Below are 11,024 nucleotides of genomic sequence, written 5' to 3' on the forward strand. Positions count from 1 at the left end.
CATTTGAAAAACGACTCAAAGGCGTGGTTCACTTCGAAATAACTGCTCGTAGCCTGCCTGATTGGGTAACCATTTGGGTGAGTAATGGCTTTTACCTCGGCAGTTTAGCCTACAAGTTCCAGGAACATTAGCAGGCCAGTAACATGGTGTATTTTGTCAGGGTGTATTGCGCTGACAGAAACATGCAAATGCTGCTATTTTTAGTGGAGCGTAATATAAACTATGATAATAGATGCGCGCAGAGAAAGTTTTATACATAGTTGCAGCGTTTGGCTATGGAGCCAGATACCTGTCAAAAGGTCGAACGTCGGGATCGTAAGAAAATCCATAAGTAAATTGTTAGGCTCGTAAGAAAAGCCATGCGTGAAACATGAACGTAAACGTGACATTTAATATGTCAACATACAAACGCCGTGTTACGATTACAGACTTAACATGTTACGCTTCAACTAATCTTGTTTTACAATAATACCTTTCAGAGTTTTGGCAGTTTTATCTCACCAACAAAAAAACGTACACCAAACGGTCTGTGAGTAGTGCTACTCGAACAAGCATAACGCAGTATTAAAAAAAACGGAAAGGGGTATCCTGCATATGTTTTCAATTTAAAATTCTCTATTACTCCTGTTGCGTTTAATTCATATTTAGGTAGCTAATGTAATCAAATGTATTTATAAAGCACTTACATCAGCTGATATCTCAAAGTGCTGTACAGAAACCCAGCCTAAAACCCCAAACAGCACGCAAGGCAGGTGTAGAAGCACGGTGGCTAGGAAAAACTCCCTAGAAAGGCCAGAATTTAGAAAGAAACTTAGAGGAACCAGGCTATGAGGGGTTGCCAGTCCTCTTCTGGCTGTGCCAGGTGGATATTATAACAGAACATGGCCAAGATGTTCAAAGATGACCAGCAGGGTCAAATACTTTGAAATAACTGATGGTAATGGATTTGTAGATAGCAGTGACGTTTCAGTCCGCTAGGTGTATCTACAGCATGGTCATGTCTCTGGGTGAAGTGGACATCCTCATGCGTGCGCCATATAAAAACGACATAAATAAAGATCAATACATCAAACTACCCCTAGGTGGAGCCATATCCTTTTCTAACAAGCAGACCGACGTTGTCGATCAGTCTGCACAGACTGCTGTAGATTATGGTGCTGTATACTGTACAAAAATAGAAATGCACCAATATCATTGAATTTGCTGAATTACAGTTCATATGAGGGAATCAGTCAATTGAAATAAGTTCATGTAGGCCCTAATCCATGGATTTCACATGACTGGGAATACAAATAGGCATCTGTTGGTCGCAGATACCTTAAAAAAATTGACCTCACAATGGACCTCAGCATTCGAATTGCCATCGATTAAAATGCAATTGTGCTGTGCGTAGCTTATGCCTGCCCATACGATAACCCCACCGCCACTATGGGGCACTCTGTTCTAGAGGTCGGACGATTAATTAGGGCCGATTTTCAAGTTTTCATAACAATCGGAAATCGGTAATTTTGGATGCCGATTTTGCCGATTTTTAAAAAAATATATATATTTTTACACCTTTATTTAACTAGGCAAGTCAATTAACACATTCTTATTTTCAATGACGGCCTAGGAACGGTGGGTTAACTGCCTTGTTCAGGGGCAGAACGACATATTTTTACCTTGTCAGCTCAGGGATGCTTGCAACCTTACGGTTAACTAGTCCAACGCTCTAACCACCTGCCTCATGGGGAGCCCGCCTGTTACGCGAATGCAGTAAGAAGCCAAGATAAGTTGCTAGCTAGCATTAAACTTATCTTGTAAAAAACAATCAATCATAATCACTAGTTAACTACACGTGGTTGATGATATTACTAGTTTATCTAGCGTGTCCTGCATTGCATATAATCGATGTGGTGCGCATTCGCGAAAAAGGACTGTCGTTGCTCCAACGTGTACCTAACCATAAACATCAATGCCATCAATGCCTTTCTTAAAATCAATACACAGAAGTATATATTTTTAAACGTGCATATTTAGCTAAAAGAAATCCAGGTTAGCAGGCAATATTAACCAGGTGAAATTGTGTCACTTCTCTTGCGTTCATTGCACACAGTCAGGGTATATGCAACAGTTTGGGCCGCCTGGGTCATTGCGAACTAATTTGCCAGAATTTGATGTAATTATGACAACATTGAAGGTTGTGCAATGTAAACAGGAATATTTAGACTTATGGATGCCACCCGTTAGATAAAATACTGAATGGTTCCGTATTTCACTGAAAGAATAAACGTTTTGTTTTCGAGAAGATAGTTTCTGGATTCGACCATATTAATGACCTAAGGCTCGTATTTCTGTGTGTTATTATGTTATAATTAAGTAAATGATTTGATAGAGCAGTCTGACTGAGCGGTGGTAGGCACCAGCAGGCTCGTAAGCATTCATTCAAACAGCACTTTTGTGCGTTTTGCCAGCAGCTCCATTGCGCTGTTTATGACTTCAAGCCTATCAACTCCTGAGATTAGGCTGGTGTAACCGATGTGAAATGGTTAGCGGGGTGCGCGCTAATAGCATTTCAAACGTCACTCGCTCTGAGACTTGAAGTAGTTGTTCCCCTTGCTCTGCATGGGTAACGGTGCTTCGAGGGTGGCTGTTGTCGATGTTTTCCTGGTTCAATCCTAGGTAGGAGCGAGGAGAGGGACGGAAGCTACACTGTTACACTGGCAATACTAAAGTGCCTATAAGAACATCCAATAGTCAAAGGTTAATGAAATACAAATCGTATAGAGAGAAATAGTCTTATAATTCCTTTAATAACTACAACCTAAAACTTCTTACCTGGAAATATTGAAGACTTATGTTAAAAGGAACCTCCAGCTTTCATATGTTCTCATGTTCTGAGCAAGGAACTTAAACATTAGCTTTCTTACATGGCACATATTGCACTTTTACTTCTCCAACACTTTGTTTTTGCATTATTTAAACTAAATTGAACATGTTTCATTATTTATTTGAGGCTAAATTGATTTTATTGATGTATTATATTAAGTTAAAGTGTTCATTCAGTATTGTTGTAATTGTCATTATTACAAATACATTTTAAAAATCTGTATCTGCTTTTTTTGGTCATACAATAATCGGTATAGGCGTTGAAAAATCATAATCGGTCGACCTCTACTCTGTTCACAACGTTGACATCAGAAAACCGCTCACCCACACAACGCCATATACGTCGTCTGCGGTTGTGAGGCCAGTTGGAGGTACTGCCAAATTCTCTAAAACCATGTTGGGGGTGGCAAATGGTAGAGAAATTAACATTCAATTCTCTGGCAACAGTTCTGGTGGACTTTCCTTTAGTCAGCATGGCAATTGAACACTCCCTCAAAACTTGACATGTCTGTGGCATTTTGTTGTGTGAAAAAACTGCACATTTAAGAGTGGCCTTTTATTGTCCCCAGCGCAAGGTGCACCTTTGTAATGATCATGCTGTTTAATCAGATTCTTTATATACCACACCTGTCAGGTGGATGGATTGTCTTGGCAGAGGAGAAATGCTCACTAACAGGGATGGAAACAAATCTGTGCACAACATTTGAGAGAAATACGGTTTTGTGCATATGGAACATTCCGAACATTCCAAACATTCTGAAATCTTTTATTTCAACTAGTGAAACATGAGACCAACACTTTACATGTTGAAATCTTTTATTTCAGCTAGTGAAACATGAGACCAACACTTTACATGTTGCATTTATATTTTTGTTCAGCTTAAGTATGTAACAAATCAGATGGGTTTCTGCCCTCTATTGGCTAGATAGATGCCAAGTCCTTACTATCCTCCTTTCCTTATATCCTTTCCTTCATGGCCACTGATCTGAGAGAGGTTTATAGGTTTAAGCAATATACAGCAGAAAGCTTTCCAGCCTTTTATGTGGGTATTAAAGAAATGAGGCAAGTGGAATTTGGGTCACCTGGGGGTGTTGGGACACAGCATCTCAATTAGGGCACAATGTTGCGGAACATTCAGATATAAATATATTTAGAAGAACAAACATGCACCTGTGACATGCAGAATGAGGTCAGTTTTATTCTTAATAGTTCTATCTACAATGTTCCACAATGTTTGCCTGCGTTGAACCTTATTGTCTCTCATTATGTACAGGAACTGAATACCGGTAGGAACTGAATACCGGTACAGATGCAGGTACTCGGTTCCGGGTGAGCTCCTTCCCAAGTCAAGCACTGCTTAGAGTTCAATTATCAGAATGAAAAGTGACCTAATCAAGTTGTATACATTTTAAGGTAGACTCCCTGACATGACGTTGCCACGAGCAGCACCGGAGATATTGAAATGAGTGAGATGCAACACTTTGCTTTCACACAGTCACACACAGTATCTGTACACGTGCACGGGTTAGCTTCACGCTGTTCACAGCCTGGTAGCCAGGGCACTAAAAAAAGCGGAGAAGTTGAGCCTCACACTTCAACGCTCTTAGTTGTTGCGGAAATTTACCCACTATGCTGTTTACGTTCTTCAGCTACGTCATATTGCTGAGTCTACCTTTTAAAATGACCTTGTAGGGAAGACACCCTGAGACACTGCTGTGGGCTTTGGCATAGGGGTCTTACTGTTGTCACACCTGTTGTCATGGAGACTTGATAGTGAGGAAATTAACATAATTACATTTTGTCATGAACAATTACTAAACAATTTTGATAACACTTTTTACTATCCTGTCCAGGTGAGGTAATATCTTATTTACATACAGTTGAAGTTGGAAGTTTACATACACCTCAGCCAAATACATTCAAACTCAGTTTTTCACAATTCCTGACATTGTTGGAAAAATTACTTGTGCCATGCACCAAGTAGATGTCCTAACCGACTTGCCAAAACTATAGTTTGTTAACAAGACATTTGTGGAGTGGTTGAAAAACGAGTTTTAATGACTCCAACCTAAGTGTATGTAAACTTCCGACTTCAACTGTAGGTTAATCCGGCCTTTGTGCTCATAGCCAGTGCTTGGCTTGGGCCAGAACACACTGGTACTGAGTAGTAACTACGAGCACCTCAAATAAAACATTTTACGGCTTGAATACTGGTAATGTACCTCTTATAGAATAATGGCTTAATTACGGCATTTCCTGCCACCTATTTTCCATCCACTTTAAGCACTGATCATAGCCTCATAGTCCTGCGGTCTTTTGGATCATGTTAGTCATTGAAGTGGAGAATACACAAGTTGCTGTTACCATCACTTTTCTATTCATGATAAAAGGTATGATAACTCCTCCCAACACACAGTTACCTCATCACGTTGTTTGCTCCCAGTTCCTTTCACCCAGTATGATAGTATACCAACTGGCATGAATGTATGGATGGATGTCATAAGGTGAATGCACCAATTTGTAAGTCGCTCTGGATAAGAGCGTCTGCTAAATGACTTAAATGTAAATGTATACCCTGATTACCTGTGTGTGACTTGGTCAAGTATGTGTCAACCTGGGTTGCCTGCACTTCTTGTTCCAAAGTCAACAGGCGACACTTGACCAGAAAATCTAGCTTCAGGTTAGTGGGCCACAGTTGACTTTCTAGGTCAAAGGCCACTCATCATCACACGAGGCTACGGATCTGTTATACATGTGTATTCACACAGGCAAACTACCTCTGTACATGTACCAATTGCCACTTTAATTAATATTCTAGTAACACATTTGACTTAAAACCCACAAGTATAATGCATTATGATGCCGTTATAATGCATTATGATGCCGTTATGATGCCTTATGATGCCGTTATAATGCCTTATGATGCCGTTATGATGCCGTTATAATGCTTTATTATGCTGTTATAATGCATGATGATGCTGTTATAATGCATGATGATGCTGTTATAATGCATTATGATGCCGTTATAATGCATTATTATGCTGTTATAATGCCTTATTATGCTGTTATGATGCATGATTATGCTGTTATAATGCATGATGATGCTGTTATAATGCATGATGATGCTGTTATAATGCATGATGATGCTGTTATAATGCATGATGATGCTGTTATAATGCATTATGATGCTGTTAATGCCTTATGATGCTGTTATGATGCCGTTATAATGCATTATGATGCCGTTATAATGCATCATGATTCTGTTATAATGCATTATGTCGTTATAATGCCTTATTATGCCGTTATAAGGCAGTATGATGCTGTTATAATGTGTTGCGGAGCCATTTACACCTAAACCTCTACAGTTAATTATATTGAATTGATTAATAATGCACAAGCTCTGCCTGTTACCGTACGTGGGTATGTCAGAACTGTTTGATCACATTCAGTACAAGGTGAAGCTAGCCTCTGTTTTCAGAGCATCAGTTCTGTTGCTTATCACAGACTGATCTATAAATACAACAACTCATTATGGGGTTTTCTAGGTCAGTCTGATCAGTTGCTGTGTAAAATCGGTGATCAGCCATAAAAGCAGAATTGATGCTGTTTTTCTCACAAACACGACCTACACGTGCTACATAACCGCTAGCCTAGCGGCGCTAGGTAACCTGAGCTCACCGTCACATGACCTACACGTGCTAAATAACCGCTAGCCTAGCGGCGCTAGGTAACCTGAGCTCACCGTCACATGACCTACACGTGCTAAATAACCGCTAGCCTAGCGGCGCTAGGTAACCTGAGCTCACCGTCACATGACCTACACGTGCTAAATAACCGCTAGCCTAGCGGCGCTAGGTAACCTGAGCTCACCGTCACATGACCTACACGTGCTAAATAACCGCTAGCCTAGCGGCGCTAGGTAACCTGAGCTCACCGTCACATGACCTACACGTGCTAAATAACCGCTAGCCTAGCGGCGCTAGGTAACCTGAGCTCACCGTCACATGACCTACACGTGCTAAATAACCGCTAGCCTAGCGGCGCTAGGTAACCTGAGCTCACCGTCACATGACCTACACGTGCTAAATAACCGCTAGCCTAGCGGCGCTAGGTAACCTGAGCTCACCGTCACATGACCTACACGTGCTAAATAACCGCTAGCCTAGCGGCGCTAGGTAACCTGAGCGCACCGTCACATGACCTACACGTGCTAAATAACCGCTAGCCTAGCGGCGCTAGGTAACCTGAGCTCACCGTCACATGACCTACACGTGCTAAATAACCGCTAGCCTAGCGGCGCTAGGTAACCTGAGCTCACCGTCACATGACCTACACGTGCTAAATAACCGCTAGCCTAGCGGCGCTAGGTAACCTGAGCTCACCGTCACATGACCTACACGTGCTAAATAACCGCTAGCCTAGCGGCGCTAGGTAACCTGAGCTCACCGTCACATGACCTACACGTGCTAAATAACCGCTAGCCTAGCGGCGCTAGGTAATCTGAGCTCACCGTCACATGACCTACACGTGCTAAATAACCGCTAGCCTAGCGGCGCTAGGTAATCTGAGCTCACCGTCACATGACCTACACGTGCTAAATAACCGCTAGCCTAGCGGCGCTAGGTAACCTGAGGTCACCGTCACATGACCTACACGTGCTAAATAACCGCTAGCCTAGCGGCGCTAGGTAATCTGAGCTCACCGTCACATGACCTACACGTGCTAAATAACCGCTAGCCTAGCGGCGCTAGGTAACCTGAGCTCACCGTCACAGGTTCTGTCACTCTCCTCATCTCCTACCTGGCCCTGCCCCAGACCATAATCACAGCCAACTACCCACAGTAAATATCACAGCCAAATACACACAGTAAATATCGGGCCAAATAATCATCCTATCCGACTTCCAAAGGAATATAAAGAAATAAGTAGGCGGTGACCTGCAGGACTTTTTGACACACTCAACGTTTTAAAAAAAAAACTCCAAACACATGTCAATTACAGTAGATGTCAAATCAAATTGTATTTGTCACATGCTCCGAATACAACAGGTGTAAACCTTACCGTGAAATGCTTACTTACAAGCTCTTAACCAACAATGCAGTTAATGAGAGTTAAGAAAATATTTACTAATTAAACTATAATAAAATAAAACAAAAAAGTAATACAATAACGAGGCTATATATAGGGTACCGTGTCAATGTGCAGGGGTACAGGTTAGTCAAGTTATTTGTACATGTAGGTAGGGGTGAAGTGACTATGCATAGTTAATAAACAGAGAGTAGCAGCAGTGTACATGTAGGTAGGGGTGAAGTGACTATGCATAGATAATAAACAGAGAGTAGCAGCAGTGTACATGTAGGTAGGGGTAAAGTGACTATGTATAGATAATAAACAGTGAGTAGCAGCAGTGTACATTGTTACGTTCCCCAGTTTCTGTGTTCTGTTTTGTATTTGAGTGTGTGTTTCAGGAGATGGCTTCCTGAAGTACTCCCCAACCAGTTGATTGGTCAACCCCAGGCTAATTGGTGATCGGAGCTGACCCCGCCCCCTCATCAAGAAGCAGCTGACACTAATCACCATTGCCACCTGAAGATAAAAGCCAGTGTTCTGCCCCAAGAGATTGGTAGAGGAGAGAGAGGAGATGAGATAAGGAGTAGAGATTTGGAGATTGAGAGAGAAATTAGATTGATATAGTGTTGGTTGTGTATCAGAAAGTGTGGTATGTACTGTTGTTGTTGGTAGCAGTTTTGCTATGTCCTGTGTTTGTGAGTGTTTGTGAAATCGTTAATAATTAATCTGTTTCGTTTGTTCCCAGGGGGGGAAGGAGAAGGCACTTTGGGAGTGCTTAGGCAAGAGGCCCGAGGGCATACATATACCCATAGTATATTTACTGTCTAGGCACACTAGGTAAGACCTGGGCGGACCACCCCCTGTATTTTGGTTAGGGCACCAGACGGTGCTAAGTTAGGTAAGTTAAGTGGGTAGGCAGGTTAGATAGGAGAGGGGGAACTTTGATATTTACTTTCTTTGCTTTGGTTCCGTCCAGCCCCTTTTCCCCATATTACCGTGTAAGAAAATAAATTCTAGTAAACGGTAAATTCTGCTTTTGTGTCATCCTTACTCGCACCTACAGTCCATACCTCTTGCACTTCAGAGAGTTGAGTTGTAGCAGGGAGTTGCGTTCCCTCTTCTCAGAGGCGTGCGTAACATACATGTAGGTAGGGGTGAAGTGACTATGTATAGATAATAAACAGAGAGTAGCAGCAGTGTACATGTAGGTAGGGGTGAAGTGACTATGTATAGATAATAAACAGAGTAGCAGCAGTGTACATGTAGGTAGGGGTGAAGTGACTATGTATAGATAATAAACAGAGAGTAGCAGCAGTGGAGATGTAGGTAGGGGTGAAGTGACTATGTATAGATAATAAACAGAGAGTAGCAGCAGTGTACATGTAGGTTGGGGTGAAGTGACTATGTATAGATAATAAACAGAGAGTAGCAGCAGTGGAGATGTAGGTAGGGGTGAAGTGACTATGCATAGATAATAAACAGAGTAGCAGCAGTGTACGTGTAGGTAGGGGTGAAGTGACTATGCATAGATAATAAACAGAGAGTAGCAGCAGTGTACATGTAGGTAGGGGTGAAGTGACTATGCATAGATAATAAACAGAGAGTAGCAGCAGTGGAGATGTAGGTAGGGGTGAAGTGACTATGCATAGATAATAAACAGAGAGTAGCAGCAGTGTACGTGTAGGTAGGGGTGAAGTGACTATGCATAGATAATAAACAGAGAGTAGCAGCAGTGTACATGTAGGTAGGGGTGAAGTGACTATGCATAGATAATAAACAGAGAGTAGCAGCAGTGTACATGTAGGTAGGGGTGAAGTGACTATGCATAGATAATAAACAGAGAGTAGCAGCAGTGGAGATGTAGGTAGGGGTGAAGTGACTATGCATAGATAATAAACAGAGTAGCAGCAGTGTACGTGTAGGTAGGGGTGAAGTGACTATGCATAGATAATAAACAGAGAGTAGCAGCAGTGTACATGTAGGTAGGGGTGAAGTGACTATGCATAGATAAAACAGTGAGTAGCAGCAGTGTACATGTAGGTAGGGGTGAAGTGACTATGCATAGATAATAAACAGCGAGTAGCAGCAGTGTAAAAACAAAGGGAGGGAAGGTCGTGTAAATGTAAATTGTCCGGTGGCGATTTGATTAATTGTTCAGCAGTCTTTTGGCTTGGGGGTAGAATCTGTTAAGGAGCATTTTGGTCCTAGACTTGGTGCTCCGGTACCGCTTGCCTTGCGGTAGCAGAGAGAACAGCCTATGACTTGGGTGACTGGAGTCTTTGACCATTTTTGGGGCCTTCCTCTGACACCGCCTAGTATTTAGGTCCTGGATGGCAGGAAGCTTGGCCCCAGTGATGTACTGGGCCGTACGCACTACCCTCTGTGGAGCCTTACAGTCAGATTCCGAGCAGTTGTCATACCAGGCGGTGATGCAACCTGTCATTATGCTCTCGATGGTGCATCTGTAGAACATTTTGAGGATCTGGGGACCCATGACAAATCTTTTCAGTGTCCTGAGGGGGAAAAGGTGTTGTCATGCCCTCTTCACGACTGTCTTGGTGTGTTTGGACCATGATACTTCGTGGACTACTTGGTGATGTGGACACCAAGGAACTTGAAACTCTCGACCCGCTCCACTACAGCCCCGTCGACGTTAATGGGGGCCTGTTCGGCCCGCCTTTTCCTGTAGTCCACAATCAGCTCCTTTGTCTTGCTCACATTGAGGGAGAGGTTGTTGTCCTGGCACCACAATGCCAGTTCTCTGACCTCCTCCCTATAAGGCCGTCTCATCATTGTCGGTGATCAGGCCTACTACCACTGTTGTGTCGTCAGCAAACTTAATGGTGTTGGGAGTCGTGTTTGGCCACGCAGTCTTGGGTGAACAGGTTGCAAAGATCTACGAGTAGGTTTATGGCAGCCCTTTCACAGACTCTCCTTCACAACCAGACAACCAACCAATCATGACCTGCTCACCTTAGAGACTTTGAATCAACCTTGTACACTTAGTTTCAGTGGGGGGGGGGGAAATATTAGAGCTGTTAGACTGGCTGATCTGTTGAGATACAGGTTGCTTTCCTGTAACTGGG

Source organism: Salvelinus fontinalis, chromosome 11 (genome assembly GCF_029448725.1).
Source record: "Salvelinus fontinalis isolate EN_2023a chromosome 11, ASM2944872v1, whole genome shotgun sequence".
Classification (NCBI taxonomy): domain Eukaryota; kingdom Metazoa; phylum Chordata; class Actinopteri; order Salmoniformes; family Salmonidae; genus Salvelinus; species Salvelinus fontinalis.